Here is a 13,562-nt window from a genome sequence, read left to right on the forward strand (position 1 = left end):
TCAGAATGGAGCTGTCTGAACTATCCAAGATGTCATTGGATAGCTCTGCTGGAGGATCTCTTCATCTGAAGAAGATGCCTGCAGAAGCTCAAGAACTCATTGAAATGGTTGCAAATAACCAATTCATGTACACCTCTGAAAGGAATCCTGTGAATAATGGGACAATACAGAAGAAAAGAGTTCTTGAGATTGATACTCTGAATACCATATTAGCTCAGAACAAGATATTGACTCAACAAGTTAATATGATCTCTCAAAGTCTATCTGGAATGCAAGGAGCAACAGGCAGTACTAAGGAATCATCTTTTGAAGAAGAAGCTTATGATCCTGAGAACCCTGCAATGGAAGAGGTGAATTACATGGGAGAACCTTATGGAAACACCTATAATCCCTCATGGAGAAATCATCCAAATCTCTCATGGAAGGATCAACAGAAACCTCAACAATAACAAGCCCTTTCCATCATCTTCTCAGAAACAAACAGAGAATTCTAAGCAGAGCCACTCTGACTTAGCAACCATTGTCTCTGATCTAATCAAGACCACTCAAAGTTTCATGACTGAAACAAGGTCCTCCATTAGAAATTTGGAGGCACAATTGGGTCAGCTGAGTAAGAAAATTACTGAACTCCCTCCTAGCACTCTCCCTAGCAATACAGAAGAGAATCCAAAAAGAGAGTGCAAGGCCATAACCACATCTCACATGGCCGAACATGGAGAGGAGGAAGAGGCAGTGATTCCCACTGAGGAAGACCTCAATGGACGCCCACTGACCTCCATGGAGTTTCCTAAAGAGGAACCATGGGAATCTGAGGCTCACACTGAGACCATAGAGATTCCATTGAATTTACTTATGCCATTCATGAGCTCTGATGAGTATTCTTCCTCTGAAGAGGATGAAGATGTCACTGAAGAGCAAGTTGCTAAGTACCTTGGAGCAATCATAAAGCTAAATGACAAGTTATTTGGTAATGAGACTTGGGAGAATGAACCTCCATTGCTCATCAAAGAACTGGATGACTTGACTAGGCAGAGATTACCTCAAAAGAGACAGGACCCTGGAAAGTTCTCAATCCCTTGTACCATAGGCACCATGACCTTTGAGAAGGCTTTGTGTGACCTAGGGTCAAGCATAAACCTTATGCCTCTCTCTGTAATGGAGAAGCTAGGGATCATTGAGGTACAAGCTGCAAGAATCTCACTAGAGATGGCAGACAATTTAAAGAAACAGGCTTATGGACTTGTAGAGGATGTCTTGGTGAAGGTTGAAGACCATTAATCCCTGCTGATTTCATAGTCCTAGAGACTGGGAAATGTATGGATGAATCCATCATCCTTGGCAGACCCTTCCTAGCCATAGCAAAAGCTGTGATTAATGTTGACAGAGGAGAATTGATCATTCAAGTGAATGGAGATTCCCTTGTGTTTAAAGCTTAAGGATATCCCTCTGTCACCATGGAGAGGAAGCACAGAGAGCTTCTCTCAATACAGAGTCAAACAGAGCCCCCATAGTCAAACTCTAAGTTTGGTGTTGGGAGGCCACAACCAAACTTTAAGTTTGGTGTTGAACCCCCACATTCAAACTCTAAGTTTGGTGTTGGGAGGTTCCAACGTTGCTCTGAACATCTGTGAGGCTCCATGAGAGCCACTGTCAAGCTATTGACATTAAAGAAGCGCTTGTTGGGAGGCAACCCAATTTTTACTTATCTATGTTAAATTTCTATTTTCCTTTGTTATTTTATGTTTTCTGTAGGTTGATAATCATGTGAAGTCACAAAAATAATTGAAAAAGAAAAAACAAAGTGAAAAATAGAATGAAAAACAGAAAACCCTGGAGGAGAAACCTACTAGCGTTTAAACGCCAGTAAGGGTAGCAGAATGGGCGTTAAATACCCAGTCTGGCACCATTCTGGGCGTTTAACGCCAGAAAAGGGCACCAGAATGGCGTTAAATGCCAGAAATGGGCAGCAGCCTGGCGTTTAATGCCAGGATTGGCAGCAAGGGGCATTTTGCACGCCACTTAGTGCAGGGATGAGATATCCTTGACACCTCAGGATCTGTGGACCCCATAGGATCCCCACCTACCCCACCACTCTCTTTTTTCTTCACCCATTCACCAATCACCTCAATACCTATTCCCCAAAAACCCCTCACCTATCAAATCCTGCCATTCTCTTCACCACTCACATTCATTCTTCATAAAACCCCAGCTACTTCACCATCCAAATTCAAACCACTTTCCCTCCCAAACCCACCCATAATGGCCGAACCATACACACCCCTCTCACTCCTATATAAACCCATCTTCACTCTCTCATTTTCACACAACCTAAATACCACTTCTCCCCCTTGGCCGAAACATAAAGCCCACTCCATCTCCTCTATTTCTTCTTCTTCTACTCTCTTCTTTCTTCTTTTGCTCGAGGACGAGCAACCTTCTAAGTTTGGTGTGGTAAAAGCTAAAGCTTTTTATTTTTCCATAACCATTTATGACACCAAAGGCCGGAGAAATCTCTAGAAAGAGGAAAGGGAAGGCAAAAGCTTCCACCTCCGAGTCATGGGAGATGGAGAGATTCCTCTCAAGGGTGCATCAAGACCACTTCTATGAAGTTGTGGCCAAGAAGAAAGTGATCCCCGAGGTCCCTTTCAAGCTCAAAAAGAATGAGTATCTGGAGATCCGACATGAGATCCGAAGAAGAGGTTGGGAAGTTCTCACCAACCCCATTCAACAAGTCGGGATCTTAATGGTTCAAGAGTTCTATGCCAATGCATGGATCACCAAGAACCATGATCAAAGTGTGAACCCGGACCCTAAGAATTGGCTTACAATGGTTCGGGAGAATTACTTAGATTTTAGTCTAGAAAATGTAAGGTTGGCATTCAATTTGCCTATGATGCAAGGAGATGCACACCCATACACTAGAAGGGTCAACTTTGATCAAATGTTGGACCAAGTCCTCATGGACATCTGTGAAGAGGGCGCTCAATGGAAGAGAGATTCAAGAGGGAAGCCGGTTCAACTAAGAAGGCATGACCTCAAGCCCGTGGCTAGGGGATGGTTGGAGTTCATCCAACGCTCAGTCATTCCTACTAGCAATCGGTCTAAAGTTAATATAGACCGGGCTATCATGATTCATAGCATCATGATTAGAGAGGAAGTAGAAGTTCATGTGGTTATATCCCAAGAACTCTACAAGGTGGTGGACAAGTCCTCTCCTTTGGCAAGGTTAGCCTTTCCTCATCTCATTTGTCACCTTTGCAATTCGGTTGGAATTGACATAGAGGGAGACATTCTCATTGATTAGGACAAACCCATCACTAAGAAAAGGATGGAGAAAACAAGAGAACCCCATCAAGAGCATAAGAAAATTCCTCATCATGAAATCCATGAGATTCCTCAAGGGATGCATCTTCCTCCACAAAACTATTAGGAGCAAATCAACACCTCCCTAGGAGAATTAAGTTCCAACATGGGACAACTAAGGGTGGAGCACCAAGAGCATTCTATCCTCCTCCATGAAATTAGAGAAGGCCAAAGAACCATGAGAAAGGAGCAACAAAGGCAAGGAAGAGACATTGAGGAGCTCAAGCACTCCATAAGATCTTCAAAAGGAAGAATAAGCCGCCATCACTAAGGTGGACCCGTTCTTTAACTTCCTTGTTCTTTATTTTCCTGTTTTTCGAAAATTATGCTTTATGTTTATTTATGTTTGTGTCTTTATTACATGATCATTAGTGTCTAAGTGTCTATGCCTTAAAGATATTAAAATGAATCCATCACCTTTCTTAAATGAAAAATGTTTTCAATTGAAAAAGAAAAAGAAGTGCATGAATTTCAAATTTTAAAACAGTTTAATTATCTTGATGTGGTGGCAATACTATTGTTTTTCTGAATGAATGCTTGAACAGTGCATATTTTTGAATTTGATTGTTTATGAATGTTAAAATTATTGGCTCTTGAAAGAATGAAAGGAAAAGGAGAAATGTTATTTGATGATCTGAAAAATCATAAAATTGATTCTTGAGCAAGAAAAAGTAGTGAAAAGCTTGCAGAAAAAAAGATATATGCGAAAAAAAAGAGAAAAGAAAAAGAAAAAAAGAAAAAGCAAGTAGAAAAAGCCAATACCCCTTTAAACCAAAAGGCAAGGGTGATAAAAAGGATCCAAGGCTTTGAACATCAGTGGATAGGAGGGCCCACAGAAATAAAATCCTAGCCTAAGCGGCTAAACCAAGCTGTCCCTAACCATGTGCTTGTGGCGTGAAGGTGTCAAGTGAAAACTTGAGACTGAGCGGTTAAAGTCGAGGTCCAAAGAAAAAAGAAGAGTGTGCTTAAGAATCTTGGACACCTCTAATTGGGGACTCTAGCAAAGCTGAGTCACAATCTGAAAAGGTTCACCCAGTTATGTGTCTGTGGCATTTATGTATCCGGTGGTAATACTGGAAAACAAAGTGCTTAGGGCCACGGCTAAGACTCATAAAGTAGCTGTGTTCAAGAATCAACATACCTAACTAGGAGAATCAATAACACTATCTGGATTCTGAGTTCCTATAGATGCCAATCATTCTGAACTTCAAGGGATAAAGTGAGATGCCAAAACTGTTCAGAGGCAAAAAGCTAAAAGCCCCGCTCATCTAATTAATACTGATCTTCATAGATGTTTTTGGAATTCATTGTATATTCTCTTCTTTTTTATCCTATTTGATTTTCAGTTGCTTGGGGACAAGCAACAATTTAAGTTTGGTGTTGTGATGAGTGGATAATTTATACGCTTTTTGGCATTGTTTTTAGTATGTTTTTAGTATATTTTAGTTAGTTTTTATTATGTTTTTATTAGTTTTTAAATAAAAATTACTCTTCTGGACTTTACTATGAGTTTGTGTGTTTTTCTATGATTTCAGGTATTTTCTGGCTGAAATTGAGGGACCTGAGCAAAAATCTGATTCAGAGGCTGCAAAAGTACTGCAGATGCTGTTGGATTCTGACCTTCCTGCACTCAAAGTGGATTTTCTGGAGCTACAGAAGCCCAATTGGCGTGCTTTCAATTACGTTGGAAAGTGGACATCCTGGGCTTTCCAGAAATATATAATAGTCTATACTTTGCCCGAGATTTGATGGCCCAAACAGGCGTTCCAAGTCAGCTCAAGAATTCTCGCGTTTAACTCCAAAACTGGCACAAAAGCTGGAGTTAAACGCCCAAACTGGCACAAAAACTGGCGTTTAACTCCAAGAAAAGTCTCTACACGAAAATGCTTCAATGCTCAGCCCAAGCACACACCAAGTGGGCTCGGAAGAAGATTTCTGCATTAATTACTGATTTCTGTAAACCCTAGGCTACTAGTTCTCTATAAATAGGACCTTTTGCTATTGTATTTTCACACTATCAATCTTGGGACGTTTAGTCCTTAGACCTTTAAGGCTGGCCATTCGGCCATGCTTACACTATTTGTTCTTATGTATTTTCAACGGTGGAGTTTCTACACACCATAGATTAAGGTGTGGAGCTCTGCTGTTCTTCATGAATTAATACAAAGTACTATTATTTTTTTATTCAACTCAAGTCTATTTCTTCTCCAAGATATTCATTCGTTGTTCAACTTGATGAAGGTGATGATCCATGACACTCATCATCATTCTCACCTATGAACATGTGCCTGACAACCACCTCTGTTCTAATAGCAATGGCTTGAATGCGTATCTCTTGGGTTTCTAATCTAAGATTGGAACCTTCGTGATATAGGCTAGAATTAATGGCGGCCATTCCTGAGATCCGGAAAGTCTAAACCTTGTCTGTGGTATTCCAAGTAGGATCTGGGAAGGGATGACTATGACGAGCTTCAAACTCGCGATCGTGGGGCGTGTGACAGAGGCAAAAGATTCAATGGATCCTATTCCGACATGATCGAGAACCGACAGCTGATTAGCCGATGTTGTGACAGAGCATCAGGACCATTTTCACTGAGAGGACGGGTGTAGCCATTGACAATGGTGATGCCCAACATAAAGCTTACCATGGAAAGGAGTATGAATGATTGGAAGAAGGCAATAGGAAAGCAGAGGTTCAAGGGGAACAAAGCATCTTCATACGCTTATCTGAAATCCACCAATGAATTACATAAGTATCTCTATCTTTGTTTTATGTTTATTTTATGTTTATTTTTATCACCTTAAACTCCATAACCATTTAAATCCGCCTGACTGAGATTTACAAGATGACCATAGCTTGCTTCAAGCCGACAATCTCCGTGGGATCGACCCTTACTCACGTAAGGTTTATTACTTAGACGACCCAGTGCACTTGCTGGTTAGTTGGGCATAATTGTGACAAAGTGTGATTCACGTTTGAGAGCTCCAAGTCTTTGGCGCCATTGTTGATGATCACAATTTCGTGCACCACTATCCAATGCATTCAGTTCATTGGTGAGCAAGGGAGGTTCAACTTCCCAAGTCTCATTACCAAATAATTTGGCATTTAGCTTCATGATTGCACCAAGGTACTTAGCAACTTGCTCTTCAGTAATTTCTTCATCCTCTTCAGAGGAAGAATACTCATCAGAGCTCATGAACGGCAGAAGGAGGTTTAATGGAATCTCTATGGTATCTAGATGAGCCTCAGATTCCTTTGGTTCCTCAAAGGGGAACTCCTTATTGGTCACTGGACGTCCCAAGAGGTCTTTCTCACTAGGATTCACGTCCTCCTCTTCCCTTGTAGGTTCAGCCATGATGGTCAAATCAATGGCCTTGCACTATCTCTTTAGATTTTCTTCTGTATTGCTTGAGAGAGTATTAGGAGAAGTTTCAGTGACTCTTTTACTCAGCTGGCCCAGTTGTGCCTCCAAATTTCTAATGGAGGACCTTGTTTCATTCATGAAACTTAGAGTGGCTTTAGATAGATCAGAGACTATATTTGCTAAGCTAGATAGATACTGCTCAGAATTCTCTGTCTGTTGCTGAGTGGATGATGGAAAAGGCTTGCTATTGCTCTGTTTCTTCCACCATTATTAAAGCCTTGTTGAGGCTTTTGTTGATCCTTCCATGAGAAATTTGGATGATTTCTCTATGAGGGATTATATGTGTTTTCATAGGGTTCACCCATGTAATTCACCTCTGCTATTGCAGGGTTCTCAGGATCATAAGCTTCTTCTTCAGAAGATGCCTCTTTAGTACTGTTGGATGATTCCTTCAATCCATTCAGACTCTGAGAGATCATATTGACTTGCTGAGTCAATATTTTATTCTGAGCCAATATGGCATTCAGAGTATCAATTTCAAGAACTCCCTTCCTCTGAGGCGTCCCATTACTCACAGGATTCCTTTCAGAAGTGTACATGAACTGGTTATTTGCAACCATGTCAATGAGTTCTTGAGCATCTGCAAGCGTTTTCTTTAGGTGAATGGATCCACCTGCAGAATGGTCCAATGACATCTTTGATAATTCAGACAGACCATCATAGAATATATCCAAGATGGTCCATTCTGAAAGCATGTCAGAAGGACACTTTTTGGTCAGTTCCTTGTATCTCTCCCAAGCTTCATAGAGGGATTCACCTTCCTTCTGTCTGAAGGTTTGAACATCCACTCTAAGCTTGCTAAGCTTTTGAGGAGGAAAGAACTTGGCTAAGAAAGCCGTGACCAGCTTATCCCAAGAGTTCAGGCTGTCTTTAGGTTGAGAGTCCAACCATATTCTAGCTCTATCTCTTACAGTAAATGGGAAAAGCATAAGCCTGTAGACCTCAGGATCAACCCCATTGGTCTTAACAGTATCACAGATCTACAAGAATTCAGTTTAGAACTGAAAATGATCTTCTAATAGAAGTCCATAAAACTTGCAATTCTGTTGCATCAGAGAAACTAATTGAGGTTTCAGCTCAAAATTGTTTGCTCCAATGGCAGTGATTGAGATGCTTCTTCATGTAAATTGGAATTAGGTGCAGTAAAGTCACCAAGCATCTTCCTTGCATTGTTATTATTTTCGGCCATGTCTCATTCTTTTTTGAAATTTCTGTCAGATTTTCTCCAGAGAGTTGTGCTTTAGCTTCCCTTAGCTTCCTCTTCAGAGTCCTTTCAGGTTCAGGATCAGCTTCAACAAAAATGTTCTTATCCTTGTTCCTGCTCATATGAAAAAGAAGAAAACAGAAAAGAAAATTTGAAATCCTCTATGTCACAGTATAGAGATTCCTTATGTAAGTATAAGAAGAGAAGAATGGAGAAAGGAGAAGATAAGAATCCAAACACAAGGGAGAGGAATGAGTTCGAATTCTTAGGTGAAAGAGGGGTGTTAGTAGATGAATAAATAATTAGAAAGATATGAGGAGAAGAGAAATTTGAAAATTAAATAAATTAAAATAAAAGTATTTTTGCTTTTAAATTGAATTTAAAAAAAAAAAATTAAAGTTCGAAAATTAAGAAAGGAAAATTGAATCAAATTAACTTAAATTTTAAAACAATTTGTTAATTTAAAAAAGAATTTTGAAAAAGAGGGAAGGGATTTTCGAAAATTAGAGAGAGAGAGAGTTAGTTAGGTAGTTTTGAAAAAGATAAGAATCAAACAAAAAGTTAAGTAGTTAATTGAAAAAGATTTGAAAATCAAATTTTGTAGAGATAAGAAAATAGAAAAGATTTTGAATTTAAATTTTGAAAAAGATGTGATTGAAACTTAAATTGAAAAAGATTTGAAAAAGAAATTTAAAAAGATTTGATTTTGAAAATTAAAGTTGATTACTTGACTAACAAGAAACAAAAAGATATGATTTAAAATTAAAGATTGAACCTTTCTTAAGAGGCAAGTAACAAACTTTAAAATTTTTGAATCAATCACATTAATTGTTAGCATTAATTTTGAAAATATGAAATAAAAATAAGAAAAAGATTTTGAAAATAATTTTGAAAGATTCGAAATTATGAAAGAAAAAAATGAAAAAGATTTGATTTTTGAAAAAGATTTGAAAAAGATAAAATTTTTAAATTGAAAATTTGATTTGACTCATAAGAAACAACTAGATTTTAAAAACTTTTTGACTAAATCAAATCAAATTTTCGAAAATTATGAGTGAAATAAGGGGAAGATATTTTTTTTTATTTTTGAATTTTTAATGAAGAAAGAGAAAACACAAAAAAAGACACAAGACATAAAAATTATGAATCAAAACACACAATGCATGCAAGAACACTATGAATGTCAAGATGAACACCAAGAACACTTTGAATGTCAAGATGAACACCAAGAACTTATTTTTGAAAAATTTTTAAGAAAAGAAAAACATGCAAGACACCAAACTTAGAAATTTTGAATAATTTGACTATAACAAATTAAAATTGCATATGGAAAACGAGAAAAGATGCAAAACAAGAAAACATGAAGATCAAACAAGAGGATTCATCAAGAACAACTTGAAGATCATGAAGAATGCATGATGAATTTTCGAAAAATGCAAGAAAATTATAAAAACATGCAATTGACACCAAACTTAAAAATTGACACAAGACTCAAACAAGAAACACAAAAATATTCTTGATTTTATGATTTTATTAATTTTTTTTTGTAATTTTTCTTTGGTATTTTTCAAAAATTAATTGGAAAAAAAAAATAAGGATTTCAAAATTTTTAATAAGAATTCCAGGAATCATGCAATGTTAGTCTAAAGCTCCGGTCCAAGAATTAGACATGGCTTACTAGCCAGCCAACCTTTCAGTGAAAGCTCCGGTCCAAAACCCTAGACATGGCCAATGGCTAGCCAAGCTTCAGCAGATACAAATCAGGCATATAACAGCTGATTAGAAGAGAGTCCAAGGACTCTTGCCATGATAAGTGGAAGCCTCAGTCTAAAAATTTAGACATGGCTTGACAGCCAGCCAGGCTTCAATAGATCATGAAGAAACTCTAGAATTCATCCTTAAAAATTCTGAAGCCATAGAATAATTTATTTTAAAAGTATTTTTTTCAAAAATAAATAAAAGTAAAAAGCTTAAAAATAAAATAAAATTACCTAATCTGAGCAACAAGATGAACCGTCAGTTATCCAAACTCGAACAATCCCCGGCAACGGCGCCAAAAACTTGGTGCGCAGAAATCGTGACGGTTCATTCCTTGGTAACGGCGCTAAAAACTTAATACGCACGTTCATAATCTTAGTTCTTTGTCACAACTTCGCACAACTAACTAGCAAGTGCACTGGGTCGTCCAAGTAATAAACCTTACGTGAGTAAGGGTCAATCCCACGGAGATTGTCGTCTTGAAGCAAGCTATGGTCATCTTGTAAATCTCAGTAAGGCGAATTCAAATGGTTATGGTGAATTGATAATTAAAATATAAATAAAATGTAAATTAAAGATAGAGATACTTATGTAATTCATTGGTGAGAGTTTCAGATAAGCGTATAGAGATGCGTTCGTTCCTCCTGAACCTCTGCTTTCCTGTTGTCTGCATCCAATCATTCATACTCCTTTCTATGGCAAGCTGTATGTTAGGCATCACGGTTGTCAATAGCTACATCCTATCCTCTCAGTGAAAATGGTCCAATGCGCTGTCACTGCATGGCTAATCATCTGTCGGTTCTCGATCATGCTAGAATAGGATCCATTGATCCTTTTGCGTCTGTCACTACGCCCAGCAATTGCGAGTTTGAAGCTCATCACAGCCATCCCTTCCCAGATCCTACTCGGAATACCACAGACAAGGTTTAGACTTTTCGGATCTTAAGAATGGCTGTCCATGTATTCTAACTTATACCACGAAGACTCTGATTAAGGAATCCCAGAGATACTCATTCAATCTAAGGTAGAACAGAAGTGGTTGTCAGGCACGCGTTCATAGGTTGGGAATGATGACGATTGTCACGATCATCACATTCATATTGAGGTGCGAATGAATATCTTAGAATCGGAATAAGCTTGAATTGAATAGAAAAACAATAGTACTTTGTATTAATTCATGAGGAACAGCAGAGCTCCACACCTTAATCTATGGTGTGTAGAAACTCTACCATTGAAAATACATAAGAACAAGGTCCAGGCATGGCCAAATGGCCAGCCCCCATAAAGGTCTAAGATAGCATAAAACTGATCAAAGATATCTAATACAATAGCAAAAGGTCCTATTTATATCAGACTAGTTACTAGGGTTTACACAAATGAGTAAATTATGCAGAAATCTACTTCTGGGGCCCACTTGGTGTGTGCTTGGGCTGAGCGTTGAACTTTACACGTGTAGAGGCTTCTCTTGGAGATGAACGCCAGTTTGTAACCTGTTTCTGGCGTTTAACTCCACTTTGCAACCTGTTTCTGGCGTTTAACTCCAGAATGCAATATGGAACTGGCGTTGAATGCCAGTTTGCGTCATCTAAACTCGGGGAAAGTATGAACTATTATATATTGCTGGAAAGCCCTGGATATCTACTTTCCAACGCAATTGAGAGCGCATCATTTGGAGTTCTGTAGCTCCAGAAAATCCACTTTGAGTGCAGAAAGGTTAGAATCCAGCAGCATCTGCAGTCCTTCTTCAACCTCTGAATCTGATTTTTGCTCAAGTCCCTCAATTTCAGCCAGAAAATACCTGAAATCACAGAAAAACACACAAACTCATAGTAAAGTCCAGAAATGTGATTTTTATTTAAAAACTAATAAAAATATACTAAAAACTAACTAAATCATACTGAAAACTATGTAAAAATAATGCCAAAAAGTGTATAAATTATCCGCTCATCAATGAGGAGGTAGATTTCTTACCCTATAAGAATGAGTGGAAGCAGGAGACAGGAGCAGGATCATTGTTCGGTCTGGAATCATCGGGAAATGGAGAAGGTGAAATAGTAGGTGGCTGTAGACGTTGACTTGAGATAGAACCTGTAGAATCATCACTAGAAAAAAGATTAACATTGAGGTTAGTGAATAAGGGTGACTGAGTAGGAGGAATGGACTCAAAGGAGGAGAACCGAAAAACATGTGATGCTCCCAAAATACAACATGACCATATATACGAATACATTTAGAGAGAGGATCCTAACAATGATAATCCTTGTGTTCAGTGCCATAACCAAGGAAACAACATGTGCGAGCTCGAGGTTCAAGTTTACTATGTTCATGAGTGATGAGGGAAAGACGATTCCACACAAACTCACCGGTAAGTGTACCGGGTCGCATCAAGTAGTAATAACTCACAAGAGTGAGGTTGATTCCACAGGGATTGATGGGTTGAGCAACTTTAGTATGGTGATGAATTTAGTTAAGCGAATATTTGAAAATTTTGGTGAAATTCGATTTACAAGAACTAAATTGCAAGTAAACTAAAGTGCAGAATGAAAAATGGAAGAATCTTAAAGTGCAGAAGAGGTAAATTGTAGAAACTTAAAGTGCAAGAAATTAAAAGAGCTGAAACTTAAATTGCAAGAAAAGTAAATAACTGAAACTTAAAGTGCAAGAAATTTAAATTGCAGAATCTAAATTGCTAGGAAACTTAAATTGCATGAAGATTAAAGGGATTTGGGTATTGGGAATCAAAATAGAACTGGAAAATGTGAATTGCAGTAAATTGGAGAACTCTTAGATGAAGAAATGCAGAAAATAGATCAATCAGGATTTTACTACCAAAATAGAAATGAAGACTTTGTAGAAGAAGATAAAACAAAAAGAAAACTTAGATCAATTCTAAAATCCTAACAGAGAAATTGACAATTACAGAAGAATAACAAAACAGAAAAGAAATTAAGATCTCAATTGCTCTCTTAACAAAACAGGAAGAAGAAATTGCATAGAAATCAAAAACAGAAAGAAGACTAAGATCAGATCTCCAATTCTTAAAATTAGAAACAGGAAAAATAAAAGAACACTCCAAGGTGAAGAGATTTAGAAGAATTCTCCAATCAGAGTTCCAAAACCGAAAGAAGAATACCAAAAATTGCAGCAGAAGAAAGAAAACAAAAAACAGAAAGAAAAACTCAGATATGATCTCAATTTTAAAATTCTAAAATGAAAAATTCAAGGAGAGAGCTCCCCCAAAAATCAAATTAATCTCTATTTATACACTTTCCAATTGTGGCATCCAGTGCTTGGAGTGGGCTTTTTGGCCTGTGAAGAAGTGGATCAAAATGGCACTTGGGTGCTACTTCCAGGGGAACGTTGCGTTCTCTAAGTGAGCGCAGCGTTCATTCATCCACGCGTACGCGTCTCTGACGCGTGCGCGTCCTTTTGCCTTTTTGCTCACCGACGTGTACGCGTCACTATCAGTCTTCAGCTCCAAACATGCTCGTGCGCCCCTTTCACGCGTATGCGTCATTGATAGCGTTAACTCAGTGAGCGCTGCCCACGCATGTGCGTATTCCACGCGTGCGCGTGGGTAGCAAATACCAATTCCATGCTTCAGCATCACTCACACATTCGCGTTATTCCTTCCAAATCCACCATCGACGCGTGCGCGTCAAGCACGCGTTCGCGTCGACTCCAGAATTTTGCCTCCAGTTTTAAATCTTGGCCGAAAATGCTAAGTAATCAAATGTAGTGCTTTCTTAAAAAATGAGCGCCAACCACTTCCACGCGTACGCGTCATGCACGCGTAGGCGTGGGTCTTCGAA

General features: G+C 38.4%; 1 non-coding gene across 1 annotated transcript; it reads left to right on the forward strand.

The window, feature by feature from the left end:
- Window positions 1-7,477: 7,477 nt before the first annotated feature.
- On the forward strand, window positions 7,478-7,585 carry LOC148545138 (small nucleolar RNA R71). The gene has a single exon (XR_015901844.1). It is a non-coding gene; the product is annotated as a small nucleolar RNA R71 (small nucleolar RNA).
- Window positions 7,586-13,562: the final 5,977 nt, after the last annotated feature.

The sequence above is a fragment of the Arachis ipaensis genome, chromosome B9 (assembly GCF_059453495.1).
Source record: "Arachis ipaensis isolate K30076 ecotype BB chromosome B9, ASM5945349v1, whole genome shotgun sequence".
Classification (NCBI taxonomy): domain Eukaryota; kingdom Viridiplantae; phylum Streptophyta; class Magnoliopsida; order Fabales; family Fabaceae; genus Arachis; species Arachis ipaensis.